We start from the raw sequence: 23,594 nt of genomic DNA, 5'->3' as shown, positions 1-23,594 counted from the left end.
GTGGCCAAAACGTTCAACCTTGGTCTCATCAGACCATAACACATTTTCCCATGTGGGAGACTTTATGTATTGTTTTGCAAATTTTAGCTGGGCCTGGATGTTTTTCTGTGTAAGAAAAAGCTTCTGACTTGCAACCCTTCCCCACAGTCCAGACATATGAGGAATACAGGAGATTGTTGTCACATGTAGTACACAACCAATACTTGCCAGAAATTCCTGCAGCAACTTCAGTGTTGCTGTAGGTCACGTGGCAGCCTCACTGATCAGTTTTTGTCTTGTGTTTTCATCAATTTTGGAGGGATGTTCAGTTCTTTGCAATGTCACTGTTGTCCCATATTTTCTCTGCTTTTTGATGACTGTCTTCACTGTGTTCCACTGTATATCAAATGCTTTCGAAATGTTTTTGTACCCTTCTCCTGACTGATACAGTTCAACAATGAGATCCCAATGATACTTTGTAAGCTCTCTGTGAACCATGGCTGTTGCTGTAGGAGGCAACTGAGTACATGTCAGGAAAATCCTACTAGGACAGCTGAACTTTATTTGGGGTTAATCGGTGTCTCTTTAATTGATGGCAGGTGTGTACCAAGAAGTCTGAATGTTGTAATTAAATTAAAAGGTGCTTCAGCAAAGTATTAGTTTAAGGGTGTGCACGCTTATGCAACCAATGTATTGTACGTATTTTTCATTTTTTATATTTTTCCCCTAAAAGATTTGTTTGTTTTTCAATTGAATTGTACAGGTTATGGATCACATTAAAGGTGGGAAAAGTTTTGAAATAATTTATTGTGGTCTGATTTTTTTTATATCACAAAAACCTAGCATTTTAACAGGGGTGTGTACACTTTTTATATCCACTGTACATTACCCCTTAATTAGGTTGTCCAAAGCTTCAACAATTTATTCATAGAAACCCTTAACACCCTGTCTCCCAGTAGAAAATTAGGCTAAAATGCAATTATGCACCATGCCTAAACCAGGAAACTTGATCTCTTATGAACAAGAGACACAGTGCTTGGAGAACATGGACAAAAAATAACTCAGATTTCCACCTGAACTTATATAGACAGCTTCACAACCAAACAAAAAGCAGGTCCTATGAGATTAAAAAAAAATGTTATCAAAAATCTCTGAGCAACTCACATTTCAACCTGAAAAAATTCTGGCACTTAATAAACAAACTACTGTCTCCAAGGAACCCCTCTTCACCAAACTCCTTCTCTAACAAACCTTCTAATGAAACTGCAAGCCGACTTAACAACTTTTTCATTGAAACAATAGAAAATCTTACTAAACCATAAACTCCTGATATAAAGACTCCACCCCCCCACCTCATCTCATCCCATCATTCTTCCAAGCACCTGTAGCAACTTCCTTCATCAGATCACTTCTTAACAAACTCAAACCCTGCTCCCCATCAGCCGACAAACTCCCTCCATTATTTCCTAAACATGCAGCCAAATCCGTAGCATACCCTGTATCTATACTTATCAATAGATCCATGCAAGAAACCACAGTTCCAGATATCTGGAAAAAAATCTTTATAATACCCCTCCACAAGGGAAATTCTACAGAACCCTCAAATTACAGGCCTATTGCCATATTATCCCCCTTATCCAAGATACTGGAAAAATGTATACATACACAAATACTAAACCACCTCTTATAGACAAACCTAATTACACCCTCACAGCATGCTTTCCAACCCTCGCACAGTACTACCACTGCCCTCTTGTCTTTCACACACAACATTGCCCAAGCCAGAGATAATAATAAACTTGTATCAGCTCTATTCCTTGACCTATCCAAAGCATTTGATACTGTTTCCCATTCCATTTTCCTAAACAAATTTTCCAACCTACAACTCTCTACCTCCACTACCTCCTGGTTTAACAGCTACTTCTCAAACAGATATCAGTCCATCAGTTGGCAAACATCTTTCTCCCCTTTCCATTTTGTTAAGACCGGGGTTCCCCAGGGTTCTATCCTGGGGCCACTACTTTTTAATATATTTACAAATAACCTCCATGTCTGCTGCACCCACTCTACCTTAATACAGTACGCAGATGATTCCCCAATTATTAACACCTCCAACAATATACAAAATCTCCACACTGTCACTCAACAATTTCTGCACCTAGTAGAACAATGGCTTACTGAAAACAACCTGCTTCTCAACCCCAAAAAGACCAAGCTTCTCCTTTTCCTTCCAAAAACCCTCAATCCAGCTAAGGACAACTTCACCATCTCATCCTTAGATAATACATTTATCACCACCGACTCAAACACCAAATTGCTTGCTGTTACTATAGATGACCAATTAAAATTTGACCTACATATCTTAAACTGTATCAAAAAGTCTGATCAAAAACTAGGTCTTCTATACCACTACAGCAAATATATACCTAACAAATCTAGACATATACTGGTTCAAACATTTATTCTACTATCCCTGTTGTATGCTACTCCCATACTTACTAACCAAACTAGAAACCACCTATAACAAGATAGCAAGATTTGCAGCCAGTAATAGCTACAAATCCCATCATTGTATATCCCTGAAAAGCTTATGATGGCCTGAACTCCCCCACATGCTTTAAATATCACAACTACATATTGCACACAGCATCCTAAATAGCCCCAACTCCTGCCTGCCCTTACATCCACAATTACACCCTACACACCCAGTCATGACCTCAAATGTACACAACAACAAAACCTTCTGCAGGTGACCAAGCCAAACAAAAATATTGGAAAATACTTTACAGTCATTCAATTGCATATTCATGGAACAAACTTCTAGTGTTCCTTCATCCCACTACCAAAAGTGACGAATTCAAAAAGCAACTAAAAATTTATTTCCTACATGAATGGATATATACTTTTCAGGGAATTACCTAATGAACTTTTCTTCTTCTCTCAATTAACATATCTGCCTGGTATCTACCTAAACTGTCTACATATATTACTCTCTCTTCAGTTAGTACCTATGCTATTAAATGCATCTTTGTTGTACTATGCCATGATGTTACTCTAAATTTGTTTTTTTATTTTATGCATTGCTACATTCCTTGTAAATAGCTTAATGCTACCCAAATTTCTCAAACATACTGTTACTGCATTCTCAAAATACTGTACTTTTGCCTTGTATATATTGGTATTGTATATTTCTCTCTGTTATTGCACTGTTAAGTATCTTACATCTTGAATTGTTAGGGTTTTCTTATTTTTTTAATTACTTTCCTGAAGTTTTTCTCCTCGGGTCTCCGGTGAAAAAGGGCTCTATGGGCCCAGTCGGACTAACCCGGTTAACAAATGTAAAAATAAAAATAAATAATAAATAAATAAATAGAAGGCGACGAATGGGTTAGTGTGCTCATTGTATGCTGTCATTAAGTTACTCTGGTATATTATATGGCATGTAGTAATCAGTCTAACAAACATACATCTGTTATTATTTGTAAATTTACTGACATGTCAATATGAATTCAAAACGCACACATGCACAGCACACAAACATATATGTCATTAATTTGTAAAACAGGTATGCTGTTCCAGTTCAGCATGCATTACTGACATAGGACCCAATTCTAAAGGACTTGGTGCAATACACTGAGAGCAAATCCATACCCCTAAGGACCTAAGTGTGCCTCACACATTTATGTCGACAAGTTAATATAACATTTACATTTTCACTATTGCTCATTATTATCTCTCAACTTATGTGTCATGTTTAAATACCATGGTTACAATAAGCATATAGAATATATTGCAAGCTTAGTACATGATAAACTTTAAATGTGTATGCAAATAAGATTAACAATGCAACATGGTTAATGTATGCCATCACAACAGTATAAAACTGGAATGGAAGCTGAAAGCAGAAGAAAAACTGCACACAGTTACAAGTACAGCAATGGCATGTAATATCTAGAATTTATGTATATGATACACATACGTAACTGTTGCCTGGCAGATGTATCACTGTCACTGTCTACATTTTTTTATGCTTACATATGTATTCAAACAGTGACAACAATGTAATGACCATGAAAATAGTATTCAACCCTTCAGACATAAAATAAATCTAAGCATAGCTTATAGCAGATAAATAACAGGAAATGGTATGTGATGCTACATTCAACAAACTATCACATTGCAGTTATACAGCACTGCAAGAGAAGTGGATTTGAAGAACTACATACTAATAAAGGTCTGACAACAGCATTAAGAATACTGTGACAGCAGAATCCCATCAATAATAGAAGAAGCAGACTGCACCATTCGGTGAGAACCACTGCCATACAGACAAATTTGCTATGGTCAGTTGTGTTGTGTACCCAAACATAACAGTCATATTTATGATGCTGTCTGTCACTGCCTGTGAGAATATCTGAGATGTGTCCTCCGTTATTGAGGTTGATTTTCTAGTTGTGTTCAGATGTGCACGTAACTGTGGCACCTCCAGTACTGGAGTTATGGCACACTGGTTATGTGTTTGGTCCTTACTTATCCTAACATCCACTGTTGTGGTTTCAAATCCAGCTTTTGCATATATGACCTGTAAAATGCTGTTGAATAGATTAATAGCTGTGTACATGTATGCTGATAATGTTTATATTGTTCATTACAATTATCTGTACATGACGGTGATATACATGACACAGACATTTTTGCATAGCTATGCAATGGAAATGAGAAGTAATCCGTTCATTTGACATATGCTTTTAGTATTGTCATGTAATTATGTGAGCCCTTGTCGGAAATCTAAGATGTGCATATCACGTTGTCTTCCAGTGTTGAACTGGAACAGCAGAAGCAACTTCTCACACAGAGAAAATGATATTATAATAGAGGCTCTGCAGCAGCATGGACTCAACCTGCCTGAACAGATGAGCAACCTGCCTGAACGGACGAGCACTACAGTGCAGAGGAATCATGTGGACAGATCTGACAAACATGATAAATGCTGTTGATGGTCACAATAGATCTAGGGAGTCCTGCTGGTGATGTTACTCTGACAGGATCCACCATGAAGGCAACAGACTGCACCACTATGAGAGGGCAAGAAATTCCACTGGAGGTGGGCCACCACTGTCTTCCCCAGCATGAGTTAATGATGTTCCTGGCCTCCCATCATACCACCTGCCAGGTTCATTGGATACCCTGGGAAGGTACTGAGGCAAATGTTAGGGGAAGTACAGGTACGTCCAATGTTCATGAACAGTTTAGTATTCACCAGTTCTCATTGAAGCACATTATTGTATGATTCTTAACATATTGTCATAATTTGTTACAGCAGCAGAACTACACCATGGACAGGGCAGCACACATGATGTGGATGAACACCATAAGTGTTATATCATGTTATCTTACCAACACAGTACATTCATAACATTGTCAGCAACATGTGCAATCTTCTGTTTTTCACTTGCATAGGCTCATTAACAGCTGAACATCGACAGCACATCACATTGTTGTCTCCATACCCTGTTAGTGTGATTCATAGTTGCTGTGTGGCTCTGCCTCCTGTTGTGACTGTGGAGTATACTCCCACATTGTTGTTTGTGTCCTATTTTAAACTACAGATACATCATTGCAAGACATGGGCGAGGAACCATCTGCTGCAGGCAGACCCAATAAGGTTGTTCATACTGTTGCGTTTGTGCAGAACTGTTTAGTAAACCTGTTATTAATGTTGGCTTCTTTCCTAGGCAGGTTTATCTGCATGGCATGTGCACCATTTGTTATGTGGCTCATAATCTTGTTTCTGTGATCCATAGTTGTCATGTGCTTCTGACACCTGTTATCACTATGGATTATACTCACATGATTGTTTGCCATTATATATTACACAAGCCACTTTACTTAGGATGACACACTCCCCAGCCAGGGAAGACATACCAGGTAAGGCTGTCTAGATGTTTGATATTGTTCACTTTTGATAATTGTATATGTGTCCTTCATGACTAATATGGTCTTGCTCATCTGCACAGGACACCTGTATTCAGGGTATCACTGGAGCCCGTCCAGTATGTGTATATCTTATTTGCTGTGAATTATATCTCAGGTTTAATGCGATGTGATACTGTATATGTGCTTACTACTGAGTTGCATATATTTCTCATTTTACACGACAGTGTCATTTTAACCTTCACTACCAGCGGCGTAGTCAGAGGAAGACATGTCAGGTGGATTTTGCTACTTGTAATGACATTATCTGTCATATGCATTTGAGTTGTAACTGATATGGCTTATCACTGTTATGTAGTGTTTTTAAACCACCCACAGGCATAATGATCTTGGTAAGTCAAGATAATCATCAGTAGTATTGCTATATATTTATTGGAACTGCTGCATTCTTAGACTTATGTAAATGTATATAACCTGTGTCATCTATTTCTTTTTGTACCACGTCCACTACCTGCCTCCTCCAATAGTCCACACACTGATCCTGAGGTGGGATGTGATGTGCCTTGCACTAATAGTACTGTCAATGGCACATGGACCACTGCATTGGATTTATTGTCTTGCCCAGAAGAGGACAGATGTGATTTATGGTGTAACATCTGATAGGGGGATAATGTGTCTGGCCCTTTTAATTATGTGGGACATCTGATAATGGATATGATGATGACTGTGACCTGTTGTCCCATGTACAGCCTGGTAATGATGGTGAATCTTTCCCATGATGAATCACTACTTTCCATCGGACTACACATGGAGTGTAGCCAATTTGCATGGATGCATGTCAGAGGGTGTACACCTACTATTACAGGCAAATGAATGTTCACAGTGATATCATAGCTCTGACCTGCATGCACTTGCCCTTGTCACTGGTTGTGTACTACACCAGCAGTATGTTGTGCATGACGGTTAGGCTTGCCAACATGGAGAGGTCATGGGAGCTTTGGCTGCACAGCATGACACTGTGGTATCTGTTGCATACTCTATTAAAAGCCATGTTATAGCAGTACTAGAGCAATGCCATAGCATGAAATTGGATTGGCATGCCTTAAGATTACTGAGCAGATTGCCTCCAGTGGACAGAGACAGAACCCTTCTCATTAGACCCACACACAGTGCTCAGACATCTGTGCTGCAACATGCATGCACATCTGCTGCTGGTCACTCAACTCTGAGCCCAGCAGTCACATCCAGGTATACACATTGCATTACTGCTCCTACCTATACTGTGTCCCACAATACTAGTGTCACCACATCCAGATCCTAAGACTTGGTATGTGCAGCTAAGACTGTGGTGTGAGCCATCAGCATGGGCACTCTGGACTGTGTAAGAGTAACACTGACAGTTGATCCAATGTGTGTCCTGTTGTGTCATTCTGACCCTCTGGCAATAATGACTATCGTGCTGACTGCTAATGAATCAATCTGCAGGTGTTTTTTCAAATGCCTTATGCTACTGGATTTTTTTAATAATTTTTCTGACCTAGGTGACCAGCTTTAAGTTATGATATGTGGCTATCAGCATGCTATTATGTTTGCATCTCTTGCTAGCTGAGATACAGAACATATTTACATTGTTAACAGCATGTTATCTTTGTCATAGGTTCATAGGTTCATGGGTAGGTACTAGGCTATCAGCCCTGGGGCCTATACAAGCCTATCCTAAAAGGTACCCTGGCTTTCACTGCCCAAGAAACTTATTTTCCTGTGCCCCTGTCAAGCAGAGCCACAAAGGTGATCCCTTGGTGAATTTCCTATTTCCCATCCAATCATCAAGATTTTTCTTGAAGAGTGCTAATGAGGAGCTCTGTTCGATATAGATAGGTAGTTTGGTCCAGAGTATGGGAAGTCTCTGGGGCACTAATCTATCATCCAGCATCAATTGCTACATCACACATTTCCTCGTTGTCTGCCATTCTTGCATACACAAGTTTGTCTCTGTATGCATACTTGTGTTACTTATGGCATTTTAATATGGTACTGCACATGCCTCACCCTTAGCATTCACTGCACTTCTGTGGACCTGTTTCCATTTTGTATCCCATGGTAACATGTAGCTCCCATGTGTGCCTTCCTATAACTCACTCCTTCCACACACACACATATATTTATGTTGCTGTATCCCCAACATTGATGCATGTTCCACATGTGTTGGGTAGTCACTGTCATTGATACTCTGAATGTTTGAACATATTTTTATCTCTAACTGATTGATGTTGTACAAATAACCTGTCCATTGAAACATTGCCTCCTGTGTGACATTCCATGCCAGGTATGGATGTGAGGCTTTTTTGTGTTTATTTTCTTTTTGGATAGTCCTTGGGATGTTTGCAATTACTCATGCAGCAGTACACTCTCTACATTCATACCATACTATTATACATCACACAGTGCTATGTGCGATGCATCAGTGTTAGTGTACAGACCCTGATTTTTAATTGCATTTATGCTGTTCTCATACACTGCATGCGCTTAAATTTCTTGTGGTACTGGCTATTTTACAACAACCTTCTCATGATGCTTATCTATATGATGATACCCTACCCCTCCAACAACACCTTCTGTTGTGCACACCTCCTGCTTCCCACACATTTGCACGTGTGGTCCACTTTGGTGATTTACTTTGCAGAGAAACCTTTCTGTATTGATGTTTCTCTGTATATATCCAAATATGTTTCTTGTTGAGTGTTGTGCATATGTTCTTACTTGTATACCCTATGCTTATATTGTATATAATGTTCAATGTGGACAACTAATGGTTTATTTTCATTAGTTGTGCTCTGTGTTGCTGGTGTTGGGCAACATCTGAACATCACTGTTTAGTTTGTGTATATTTGTACATGTGAATTGCCCATGACTCAAAGGTGTGTGTCAGACGCTGCTGTGTTTACTGAGCAAGGACATATGGCCATATCCTCCATTGCCCACACCTATTTCTTCTCGCCCCTTGTCATCCTGATCACCTTGAAACAGCTCTAATACATCATCATCAGACATCTATAGTTCTTAGGGTCAGTCACCTACATCTGCAGTCAGCAAGCCACCATGTTTTACTGTTATCATGTTGTGTAGCATGGAACACAGTATAAAAATCAGTGATGCCTTTCCCCAGATATGTCCAGCCATCTGAATCTTGCTCTTAGCATGCCAAACACATGCTGATCACTGATGTGTCATGTCACAATGTGTACTCCATTGAATGCATCCTTGGCAGGGGTTGATAGCGCTCTGGATAGCATCATGTGCCAAGGCTCAAGTACATAACCACAATCACCTGTTTGTAGGAAGGAGAAAATACATATTTAGTCCTCATGCTTATTATTGACAGATCCAGATTCTGATTATATCATACCTGTGGTACTGTACTTACCAAGAAGCAGTCCCTCAGGAATTTTACCATGTTGGAATGCAGCCCTTAGACCCCTTTCATTCTATATTGCAAAATGATACACAATGCCAGGGTGTGTTGCCATGATATTAGTAATAAGGCCTTCTGCTGAGCACACCAACTGACAACTGAGTGATGGTCACCCTTTTTTATTGATGTACCGTTCAGCATCAAGTACTGCTGGGGTCTTAATTTTCATGTGGGTGCAGTTTGTTGCACTGAGGACACTGGGAAAGCTGGGTATGGCAGAGATCAGTTGGATGGCAGTTTTGGAGCCCCTGGGTGTTGTTGAGAAGTACATTATTCATTCACCTTGTTGCACATTGCTGACAGGAACTGTGAGAGGATGCAACTGGTAGTTTTCTGTGACACTGATATGGTTATGGCATCTCCCACATGCTGCTGAAATCCCAGTATAGCTAGATTCAGGCACAGTTTTGCTTCTATTTGTACTGGGTTACCCCAGAGACTGTGCGTATACATGCATGGAGCACACTTCCTGCACACAGCCAACATCAGCTGTCTGTTTAATCTGTATCAGTGTATTATTTCCTGGTCAGGGAGCTGGCTTAACTGTAGCCTGGCTTGGCGCCTAGCTTGCTGCATTCTGGGATGCATATGCAGATCATCATCTAGTATGGTTTGCAGTACCGCAGTCTGCTGTAGCACATTACATGTTAGTTGCACTTTTTTCAGTAAGCTTTGTGAATTCTGCAGGATTCCCTAAGAATATGTAGAATATAGTAGCAGTAAGATAAAGAACATATGGCCTCCACTGAGTGCTTTCAGAAAGTTTTTGGAAAAGTACTTTTGTCATATTTAAGTTGCATTGGGCACACCTGTGTTTTGGAATTCATGGGCATGCACAGAGTCTGTAATTATCCTATGCTAAATAGACAATTATTTCATTTTATTTTAGCATATGTTATGAAATCGTGTCTGATGCTGATGTACTGACATCTGGCATGCTGCTATAGTTCAGCCAACTGTAGTTTAGTTAGCCAAATTAGTAAAAAGTTTGTAAATTTTTGTCTGTCCAAAATGAGGCTGTGGTTCTTTCACTAAACACGCATGTATTTTATTATTTATAATTCTATTTTACATTTGTTAACTGGTAGGTATGTAGATCCAAGGCCCTTTTCAGACATAACGCAGGCTGTAAGGCAATAAAAGACAATTGGTAGCATTCAATGAACTCCGTGTAAGCTTTGCTTGAAGCCTACATGTAGTTTACTTGTTTTATATTTAAACAAGGTGCGCAGCATGAATATGCAATCACCGCTGCTGATCACCATGCAAACAAGTAAACTACATGTAGGCTTCATGTAAAGCAACATGGATAGCAAACTTGTTTACCTTAGAGCAAGCTAGGTTAGTGGGATCATGCAGAATGCCACAGTTATTAACAGGGTTTATCATATATCAATGGATATGGTCCAAACACAGTACAGGATAGTGTATACAGTGCAGAGTATTGTGTAATCCCATTCCAGACATTCTGTACAAAAGTTGTGTAAATGATTTGTAATGGCACATGGACTACCATGTAAATTAAACAGTCAGAGAAAGTGTGTGTATTGAATAGGAATACAGATGAATTGTAGGAATGAACACAGGGAAAGAGAACAGGTTAAACATCAAAATGTACAGCGGATAAGGGAATGTAAATGGAAGACAGCTGTAGCAGGAACACTAATCACATATCAACATGCTACAGTACGGACTGCACACTGAAAATGTATATTATGTAACAGTCACACAAGGTGACATAACAATGGAGAGGACATCTATCAAGGATGTTATATACAATCTGGGTTGGGTGCATATTGTGATGCTGATTTGGCTGAATGTGACTGTAATTTCAGCAGAGGTCTTCAACAAATGGGACACAGTTACAGGCTCATGAATAACAGTAAAAGAAGCACACACAATTACTGACAATATCAGAATAATACCACCAGTAATCCCATGTCTCTGACACAACATATGTGATTCTGACTGATCATAGATGGTTCTGCACAAACACACTTGTACAACTATTATGACATGTCAGCTATCCTTGAGGGTAATCAAGCACACTGTCCTCAGACTGTAAGATCTTCTGGAGGTGTAAGGAGGGACACTGCTATACCTGTGTGTGAAATTATGATCAACACAGGCTAGTTGACTGGTGTGCATAGCATACACACACACACACACATACAGACACACAAACACACACACAAACATATATGCATATTTGTGTGTGTGTGTGTACATATATATATATATATATATATATATATATATATATATATATATATATATATGTGTGTATATATAAAACACAGTCAACACTGTCATGACTTTAACCATGTACACATCATCGGCACAGGTATCACACATGCATCTGGTATAACACCTTGATGGGGATTCCGCACCATCAGGCAGTAATGTTTATGCAACAAAAAGAATACCTAGATAAGACCAGTAAGATGTCTGACAACTCACTGTGGCAAAGGTGGTGCACTTCAGTTACACATCACTGGAAGATGTATAGGGAGGTACATGAAGAATGGTACATTGTACTCAGTTATTGTTGTGATGAAGGTTGTGACCTATGGAGGTACTATGGCTTTTGATGTAGATGTCCTGAACATACTCAGTGGTTGTGTTGTATACAAGGGAGTAGTCACCACTGTGGCCACATGCTGGTGGATGTTCCACATACCATCTACCCCAGGACACAGGTCACATAGAAATTGGTCTGCTTATAGGTGTGATGTCTACATTATCCTTGTGTTCTGCATTTGTTTTCATAATGTAGCAAATCTCCCTATGTTTTTGTTTCATCTTGCGTGTTGTTATGGCTGTGGCAGCAACATATGGTGTGTGTTGATACTGTCTGTATTATCCTAATATCACAGCTGGAGTCAATGATTGCCCACAATCTGTAGTCCTCCGGGCAGCTGCTTGGATGCAGGATGTGTATGTCATTATTGACATCTGTGACCTAAATAATGGACAGGAAAGTGCCTAGCAGACAGCCTTGATGTATGGACCTGATGAATGGACCTGAGATATAGGTCACTTCACACATTTCAACATATTTAGATGCCATGTAAGTGATCCAATCATGTACTCACTTGATGATATAGGGTCTTATGGCCACATCTGACAGTGTTGAGTAAATACCTCAGTGTGGATTTGTGTCAAATGGCTTGGACTGGTCAAGTTCCACAAGATGATAGTGTTGTCATCATGCATGCCTTCAATAACCTCTTCAAAGACTTCTAACAGATGTAATAGAAATTGATGTAGCATTAACAACTCACACATGTCTGTTGTGCACAGCAGGGATATTACTAGTGTCCATTTAGAAAATATTCATGATGACATGTTGGTCTACCTCAAAGATGAAGAGTGAGGATGTGTCTATATACGCACACATCAGATGCTGCCCCCCCATTTCAGATGGATGCATGTTGATGTACACCCTTCTGTGTGAACATAGTCCATCTGGAGGGTGTGTTGAAGTGTGCATCCAACCATGTCAGGTAAGTGTATATTCTGAGTCACACTATAGGTGATCTGTGATGTTGTCACAGCTCACTGATTCTGTGTGATAGGACTGGATGAAGGTAAGACAGTGCATACTGCCTATCTTAATTTGGCCTAGGGTTTGGATACAGCCCCCAATTAGGTATCATTGAGATACTCCCCCAGCTGGGGATTAACCCTTACATCACTAGATGTTTAACCAATTGGCTCACTGACAGAACACACACTATGAAAGTTGGTGAATCAAACTCTAGCAGTATAGCTGTCACCATTGGTGTACCACAAGGGTGTGTGCCGGACCCTTTACTGTTTGGTATCTATTTCTTGACACTCCAAGCTAAAGTATACAACATTGGCTTACCAAATTTTCTGATTCTTGGATATTGGGTGCAATTATTGAGTCCACCAATGATGTTACCATACTATTGGAGGGGCTAACACAGACAAATGCTTGGTGCTAAAGCCACACACTCTACAAATAATGCAAAAATGTGTCATTATTTTGGCCTTCTGAAAAGTGTAATTCCCTGCTAATTACAGCATTGACAACAATCCCCCTATGCTGACACCCAGTGGTGCAAGACCTGGAAACACACTTAGATAGCAATCTGAACTTTGACCACCAAGTATCCACACTAGCATACAAAGGCTACAGTGTGCCTCATAAATCAGGCCATCTTATCCACATCTGAGATGATATAACATCACTGTACTCAAACCACATCAAGACACTAAAAGAGTATAAATCATGCATATACCTCACCAAACACCTGCAGCAACTGGAGAGACCACAGGGTTTTCTCCCCAAGAAGATACAGGGCCTACAAACCACACCATGATGTATGTGAATAGACTGAAAGTCTTGTCACTGTAATCAGTATCATATAGGATGACGTGACTTGTGCCTGGCCTACAAGCCAGTATCTGACCCTGCCTTGATGGGAATACTGCACATCTGCAAATCAGATGTAGCTGATGACATCAGCAGAGTCTTGTGAGAGGAAGATGGTTAAAGCAGTGTCCTACATTCTAGTGTAAAATGCTCTTTGTAATGTCCAGCAAGTGCACAGGCATTCACACAATTCAGTTCACTGTAATAACAAACCCTACCCATCTAACTGCACCAAATACAGAACTCTGTATTTAAAGCAAGCACCACAGCTCAAGTTTGACTTGGAGAGTATCTGTCAACACGTTATATGTGATGGCATTAGCAGTGTCTAGTGAGGAGAAAGTGTTAATACCAGTGTCCCACATGCTGGTGCAAAATGCTCTCTAATGTCAAGCAAGTGCAAAAAGACACACACACCTCAGTTGACTGGAGTGAGATCAGAACCCCTAGCTAAGTACACAGACTACAGAACTCTGTTATTTACACAAGCACCGCAGCACAAGTCTGACTTTTATAAGGCTGCAGGACAACTTATAGTGGATTACATCAGCACTGTATGTATAAGATGTTGGGAGGCCTGCATGAAACGGATGTGTAGGCATGTGCCAGTGTCAGAATATTGGGAATCCATGGGACTGGAGTGGTAAATGTAGAATACCCACTTATGCTTCTCTGACTACACACATACACACACACACACACACACACACACACACACACACACACACACACACACACACACACACACACACACACATACACCATTTGACTGCAGTGAGAACAGAACCCCTACTTTTCTAAGTACACAGACTACAGAACTCTGTATTTTATGCATGTGCCACAGCACAAGTTTGACTTTTACAAGGATGCAGGACAACTTATAGTGGATGATATCAGTACTGGATGTTAGAGAGAAGATGTTTGTAAGTCTGCATGAAATGAATAGCTAGCCATGGTGAAATGTGAAGATATTAAAATTTTGCATGTTACCAGATTGATGAGTGTGCAGTGTGTAGTATTTGGTGGCTGTGTTTCCAATATACAGGTATACTTTAAGACACAACTTTGCAAACTATATGCAAACAGGTGTTTTGGAAAATCTGAATGTGTATTGTCATTCTAAAGATGTGCATGGTATATAAGACAATATTTGTTATTAATTTATGTAGTGTAGTTGATATATTTGTGAACAAGTACTGAGAAAACAAGGTTGCAGTGCATGGGGAAGGTAACAGATGGCTTCATTGTAAATATATGACCTTTTCTTAGATAGGATCTTCATTTTTTTCTGTTCCCACATGTACAGTAGTTTCCTGTCATGAATACTAAATGGACAGTAAACAGAAGTAATACATGCTATTGTCCACTTTGCATAGAGCACCACAAATCAGTGGGTTTGTGTGATGGTTGGCAAAGTGTTTGCACATATGAGATACGCATTTCTACTGCTTTCCTTATTTGTGTGTAGTTAAGCGGTGAGTAAATGTGAGCCTCATTGCTAAAATTCTGAGAGTTCTCAGTACTGAGGGAATGAAACACACCCGCTGCTAAACTGAATCTGTGGCAGCAGGTGTAAATACATTGACACATTTCTTTTTGAGCCCAGATGATATAGGGTTTGAATGCAGGTATATGTAATTCCTTTAAATAAGTAGTGATAATGCAATAAAATAAATCTCTATACTATATTCATCATGTGTTACTGTGTGTTGATGTAGTATAGCATGTTTAAGTGGCATTGTGTGGAGGTAATCACACCACAGAAAAGCCAGTCACTGTCACTTGGCATTGGTGCGTGATGCCAAACTCCACGCAAACACAAAGGCCAAAAAGTGAAAGGCTGCATTGTTGGGTTTTTTTTTGTCACTTATGTATGTTGTGTGTGATATTTTTTGATCAGCTTATAGGTGTAAAATAGGGTAGGTGGGAAAGTGGTGAAATGGGGAGCAATCATGGGAAAAACAAAAGGAAAGCAATATAAGAATGTGCAGGAGAGAGCTAGGAAAGAACCATATCTATCCATTTCTTTGACAGTGTAAAATGAAAATATGTACAAATGAGATCCAAAATGGTTGCCAGTTGATAAACACATGGGTTGTGCTGCTTCTAATACTGCAAACCTAACCTAGCCATGTAATCAAACATAATCCCTTTAAAATAGCAAAAAACCAAGAACAGTAACTTAAAATTGCTGTTTAGTAATTTACTGCAGTTATTGCACTCTGAACAGATCTAAATAAATTAAAAAGATACCTACTTGAACTGGGAAGCCTCGACCTCGTGTTATTGGCCAGTCTCCAACATCGGGACCTAAAGAGAGGAATAAGGGAAAGAAAAACCTTAAACTGCAAACAAAATGTCAAATCAAGCTGAACAAATGGATACACAAACATCTAAGACTAAACTATTGCAAATTGCCTCACCAGAAAAAGATACTACTACTAAGAGACCAAAAAGCAAATAAAATTCAACTGGAAACTATAAAAGTAGCCTTAAGGTCGAAACAAGAATCACCATACTCCCTGGATGATCTGAAGCTAGCTCTACAGCCTTTGCAAGCTGAAATTCAAAGTTTCTCATCAAAATTAGCCTCTTTTGGCAACAACTTAGACCAAATAGTGTTACATTTGGAACAAAATGAAGCTAAAATATTAAATAATGAAATCAGAATCAAAGAAATCAATACTAGCCTGCAAATGAATAAAACTAACATGAACAAAATCAAACAAAAAATACTGGATCTTGAAGCAATAAGCCAAAGGAACAATATTCTAGTCTGAGGAATTCCAAAAAAAAAATTGAACATACATAACTACCTTCAATATTAAAAGAAATCTTTGATACTCTTTTGGAAAATAAAGAAATGACCTGTTAAATTACAATAGAAAGAGCACATCGTTCCCTTAGCAGAACACAAACAACTGACACTCTGAGACAAATTTATGCACGAATACTAAATATTTCACATGTACAAACAATTCTAACAGCTGCTAAGAAAAAAGAAACATCAGTTGGAGAGGTCATAAAATCTCAATAGCACAGGACCTGCCTGTATTAATTAAACAACAAAGTCAAACTCTATCTCACCACTGTGCGTATTTAATCAATAAAAAATACGCTTCCAAATGAAATATCTGGCTATATTGATATTTAAATACTTCTTCTTTCAGCTTTTCCCAGTTAGGGGTCGACACAGTGGATCACCTGTCTGCTCGTGATTGGCAGTGGAGTTTTATGATGTCGAGTTGCCAGCCTGGTGTCCAACCTTCCACAGAAGGCACACAGACACACTCACGCCTAGGGCCAATTTAGAGTATCTAATCCAGCTACAGCATGTCTTTGGGATGTGGAAGGAAACCAGTGCACCCGGAGGAAACCCATGCGACCACAGGGAGGACATGCAGACTCCACACAGAAGGCACCCTATACGAGGATCGAAACGGAGAACCTCTTGCTGTGAGGTGGCAATGCTAACTGCTGCGTCACCTACAATGACTCAAAATAGCAACTCTTGTCCCCTGAAGAAGCGAATTCTACATTCGTGAATGTGTTCAATGAAGTGCCAAGCAAGTAAAGACCTAAACTACATCCGATGAAGATAAAAACTACTACAGCTAAAAATACCATGAGAAATCATTGAAATATTGACTTAAATACTTTTTTTTTTTTTTTACTATAGGCCTTCCCCTATTGCCGTTGCAGAGTTCTAATGACCCTGGAAGTTCAGAAACCATCCATGTCAGAAGAAATGCATCACTCTCCCTTCCTCCTCTATTTTTATCCTGAAACTTAAGTAGCAACTTAAAGAATATAAAGGAATAAGGAATTTCCAACCTAGCCACACAATGGAACACTCCCAAATATCCTCTGCAAGCTAACAGTGCAACATTAGGGGTAAGAAATGTTATTCACACTTGCTGATTTTTTTTTCAATTTAAAATAAGATATCACTGTAAACAATATATCCAGATGCAATAAATAACACAAGCACTGTGACTCAACAGACATGCGTCTCTCCCTCTTCCTCCTCTATCTTTTGTGAAACTGAATGACAACTAAAAGGAATGAAAAGAATGAGGTAATTGTCAGCATAGTTGCACAACAGAAAGCTTCCAAATGCCTTCTGCAAGGTAACGGTGCAACATAAGGGGTAAGGAAAGCCTACTAAACTTGCTGATTATCAAATCAAAACACGGTATCACTACTAACTGTACTTTTAGACATAATTTATTAACACAATCACCATGGTAAAAGAAAACAATAATATTGCATGGAAAAGTATACCAAATACTGATGCAAATCATATAAAAAAACAACTAAACAATCTTAATAACCCATAAGTTGTGTAACTAATGATTAAATTAAAGCCTCTATAAGTTCTTATAAGACATTTCTGTGTGACAAGGAAGATCCAACAGAATTCAGGACTGTGAACATGGGCTTACTAAATAGATCAACGAGAAGGATGAAAAGCAACAGTAAACAGACATTCTTGTACATTGGATTTTGACCCTTTCTGATTTATATGTTAAGACCAAAAATAATACTTTGGTAGCTTGAGAATAAAAGAATCAACACCTGAGTTGTGGTTTAATTGACTTCTTTGGTCTTTAATAGAACAAGCTATCTCACCACATATGGCTAATTCTCATCATAAGGACTTTTCTACCATATTTAAAACATATGCAATAACATTTAACTGTTCTAAAAGCTGTTGATATCCTCCTATATAGGAAATACTGTATGAACAATCCTAAATCTACTACTACAATTAGTAATATATGACTAACTGTCAAAGCAAATTTAACTAAGACATATCTCCTGAGATGAAAAAGCTTGTTTCCTTAGCACTCTAAGTCAAAATCAATCAATTTACCTGCATTGTTTGCCTTACATTCTAAGCAGAATGTATGACATGCATGTGGGCATCATATATATGCGTGATGTGTGTATGCATAGGATGAATGTATATATGTGTCATTTCTATATGCAATGTCACCTGCAACAAAATTAATATTTGCTATATAGGTGAAAAAGCTAATTGTAACAGAAAATATCTAAACATATATCTTCTCAAATTATAACTTTAATTTGGAAAATACATTCCACAACACAGCTAGAAGGCAATACATAGTTATTATTTACCCACATTACAAATACTTCCATCATAACAGGATTACTCTAACAACATTGTGACTAAGCCTTGAATTCTGACTTATGTGCATCCTCAATTTTCTCTACTCCTTTATGAAAAAAAAAAAAGGAAGGAAGAGGAAAAGGAAAATGGAAAAATAAACCTAAATCCATTGTAGTAGTTGAGGGCTCTAACTCAAACTTATAAGATAAAAGGTTGAATGGTTAGATTTAAACTTGAAAATATTTTGTTAGTAGGAGTATTACAATGTGCATGTGTTAGATAATGACTGTCAATATCTGGAACAGTCGAGAGTTATGATTGTTTATCCCTCCGTTACATAATAAAACTTCTCTAGGAAAAATGTGCTATCATTCCCCCCAGAGTGTTCTTTTTCTTTCAAATTCCATTCAGAGGGTCAGGTGGTTAAGCACCAAGGTAGAAATAAGGGAAATAGATGTCACACTATTTAACAAATATACAATACTTCATTACATAGCAATCATATTATGGAGGTTTACACAACTTACAAATAAATAAAATAAATAATAAACGGCATAACAAAATGATTACAATTGACTCATGGAATATTAATGGTCTTCAGCATAAAAACAGAGCTTAATTATGCATCTTCTTCTTCTTTTTCCCAGTCAGGGGTCGCCACAGCGGATCACCTTGTCCGCACATTGAATGGCAGTGGAGTTTTACGGTGTCGAGTTGCCAGCCCGGCGCCCAACCTTCCACAGAAGGCACCCTCACACGCACACCTAGGGCCAATTTAGAGTGTCCAATCCACCTGCAGCATGTCTTTGGGATGTGGGAGGAAACCAGAGCATCCGGAGGAAACCCACGCGACCACAGGGAGGACATGCAGACTCCGCACAGAAGGCATCCCAGCCGGGGATCGAACCGGAGAACCTCTTGCTGTGAGGCGGCAATGCTAACCACTGCACCACCATGGCCACCCAGCTTAATTATGCATCTAATATATCAAAATAAATCTAACATAACATAGCTCCAAGAAACACTTATGACAAACTAGCAGTGGAATAATGACTGAAACATAAAATGGGTGAAACAAATTATAACTGCTGGAAACAACACAGCTAAAGGGATGGCAATCATTATCAAAAAATCCTTTCAAGGAGAAGTTCTGCGATTCAAATCAGATATGAATGTCACATGGTGTTACTTTATTAGTTCTCACCACTTTATAAATAAAGCCATAATCTTCCTAAATATCTGCAGCCCATGTTCCAATCAACATCCCTTTATATATAACATTTTTAATATACTAGTACAACTTCCAAACTACTACTACATTATTGGTGGAGACTGGAATGCCCTAAATAACCCCAATAAAGATAGATCACATAAGAAGAGTAAACAATCTCCCCAAGCCACCTTAGCCTTAGAAAAACTAACGAATAACTTCAACCTAATAGACCCATATGCATTACACCAATATGATAAATGGACAAATAAGTTTACATACTTCTCAGCAAGGCATAACACAAAGTCAGGAACTGATTTCTTCCTGATATCTGAAAATTTAACAAGGCTACACATAGAATATAAAGTGGATACCAGATTAATCTCAGATCATTTGAAGATACAAATCAAAACGAACACCTCAAAATGTAACTGAAATAGCTTTACCTACTCAAATTGGACCTTAAATGTTAAAATAATTCAAAAACAAGAAGTAATACTAGAAATTATTAACATCCTCACCCAACTTGAAAATGATATTGCCAAAAATAACATATCCTATGACATACAATGGGCAGCAACAAAGGCAGTCGTAAGAGATATTCTCATTCAAAATGCTCCATGGGTTAAAAAACAAGAAAATGACAGCAAAACTAAATTGGAAAAACAATTAAAAGAAGTAGAAGAAAAACTCTAAAACCAGTACTCAGCAAACCTCGAAGAAACTATGATAAACTTACAGAAACAATTATACGTTTTACATTTAAAAAAATACTCTTGTGCCGAACTTAGGCTACTTCACAAATACACAGAATAGGCACAAACACCTTCCAAAACTCTTGCCAAATTAATAAATGTTAAAAATGGACCCAACAAAATAGCTGAATTAAATTATAAAGGAAAATTATTGCAGAAAGACTAGGATATAATAAATTCCTTTGAAGAGATATACAGAAATATATATAACTTCCAAAAGCAGCTGCAATCTGAGCAATATGAGGAATTTATACACATTTTTGAAATTCCTTCAATTAAATGAAATCCAACAAAATTTTCTAAAGACACCCCTCAAATTAGAATAAATAAAACTAGCCATAAACAAACTGTAAATCAATAAAGCTCATGGACCAGATGGTTTCACTGCTGAATTTTATCAAACATTATCTATACTAATTTCAAATATTTTGCTCAGAGTGTTTAATTATATAATTTCATATGGCATAACAGACATTTATATAAATAACTCAAAAACTATTCTAATTCCCAAACCCAACTCACATAAAACTAACCCATATAATTATAGACCAATTGCCCTTATATACACTGATATTAAAACACTCACACAAATAGCATACAGGCTGCAAAAAGTACTGCCATCTATAATATCTCAAGAGCAACTTGATTTCATGCAACACAGACAGATAAGTGATAACACTTTAACTCTTGGTACTATGATTCAACTCTTGGCAAAAGATAAATATCCTAGATATGCATTAATAGTAGCTGCTAGTATAGCTTTTGATAAGGCAGATTTTAATTTCCTATTTAAGATTCTCTCTTGCTTCAATATGCCACAAGATTTCATAAACATAATTAAAATGATTTATAAAAATGCATCAACAACACTACATATAAATAAATTAAAATCTAAACCTTTGAAAATAACCAATGGAACAAGACAAGGGTATCCCCTTTCCCCTTATCTCTTCAATCTGTCTACCATTACTGCTTTACATAGCCTCCAAAAAATTCCATCACATAACCAATTTACAAAACATTGATCTAACATTTACTGTATGTGTGGATGATTTGAATATTTACTTTGAAATCTCAAATACTGATCTGCATAAAATATTAAAATCAGTTGGAAAGTTCTCCAATATATCAAACTATGAAGTCAATCATACAAAATCCTACATATCCCCTATTAACCCAAATGGTCACAAAGAATTTTCTTTTCTGAAAGTCAAATAAAAGTTAAATATCAATTAAAATAGATAGGCATTAACTATACTCATAGATATAACAAATCGTTGAAAGTGAATCTCCAAAACACATGGGAAAACATTGAACAAGACATATCTAGGTGGAAAAATATAAACTTTTCTCTCTTGTCTATAGTAGCCATTATAAAAATGAATGTTCTACCTACAATGTTATATCAACTATCTGCCATAAACTTAATTATTCCCCAAAGATCCTTACAGAAAATGAAATCCATTCTCTCAAAATTCATATGGCACCCAAAATCTACAAGAATCAGCTATGACAAACTTATTACCAAAGAAAAGGGTGGCATAGGGTTACCAAATTTTAAGCTGTACTATGATATCATCAATGCCAGTAGAATAATTCAAATTGCAAACAATGATCCAATCAGCCAAACATGGTCCCCACTATGGATAAAAATCTGGTACAACCACATAAACTCCCTCAATTTTAACCCTAAAGCCATCCCTTTCATTAATTAAAAAAACTTTAATACAATGAAAATCCACCCTATGATCAAAAATAAAATAAACATATTTCAAAACCTAATTACATCACTTCACCTGAAAAATACACTAGATTTTATGCACCCTATTCACCTTAACCCTAACTTGAAACTTAATAAGAAAATAATAGATCTAACTAAATATCCCTTAATACAAAATACTACAATCTGGGAAATATATCGACTAAACAAATGCAGCATAACCAAGATGAGAACTAAACTAGGAATGCCTAATAAATATGACATCATGCTCAGACCACTCAAAATACTCATAAATGCTAAATTCTATTCAAAAATAAAAGAGTAACAAGAAATCAAAATAACTTAATCAATAATAAAAATGTTATCTTACAAAACGAAAATGGTCTCAAAAGTTTATAAATTAATATTAGCAATTAAATCTCAAAACTCTCTAATTCAGTCAAACTACTGACAAGAGAAAACAAACATATCACTATAGTTCAAAAATCACAAGCAATAAAAAATACACTTAACCTAACCCCATTCAAGAACCTAATCTACACCCAGCTCATGATTAACAATAATGCATATTACACACCTATTGTCCTTAACAAAGTTAACTCTAAATACTCACCAGCACGCCCATTCTGCCCTATGGAAACAGAAGACCTGCTACATATCTTCTGGAGCTGTAAGAAAGTTTATAAACTATGGTGCTCATTTAAAGTCAAACTTGATAAAATGAGATATGAGAAGGCCATGTTTTCAAGGGAAACAGTGATTCTCCATATTACACCCAAAAACTTAGCAAGTATACACCAGCATGTTCTTGTTACAATCTGTGCATTAATTCAATACTTCTTTGCCAAAAATTGGTTAGATAAGTCTAAGATCACATGGGAAACTTTCAAACCTATGGCTGTAAAATTCATATTCTCGCATAAACCCGCAAACAAAAATCCTAACAAAAAGACTTACTTTCAAAAATACAGGAGCTGTCTTATAG

This window comes from Protopterus annectens, chromosome 4.part1, assembly GCF_019279795.1.
Source record: "Protopterus annectens isolate FY-2018-M chromosome 4.part1, PAN1.0, whole genome shotgun sequence".
NCBI classification, from domain to species: Eukaryota; Metazoa; Chordata; order Ceratodontiformes; family Protopteridae; genus Protopterus; species Protopterus annectens.
The sequence above is the reverse complement of the archived record's forward strand: the minus strand, read 5'-3'. Positions refer to the sequence as shown.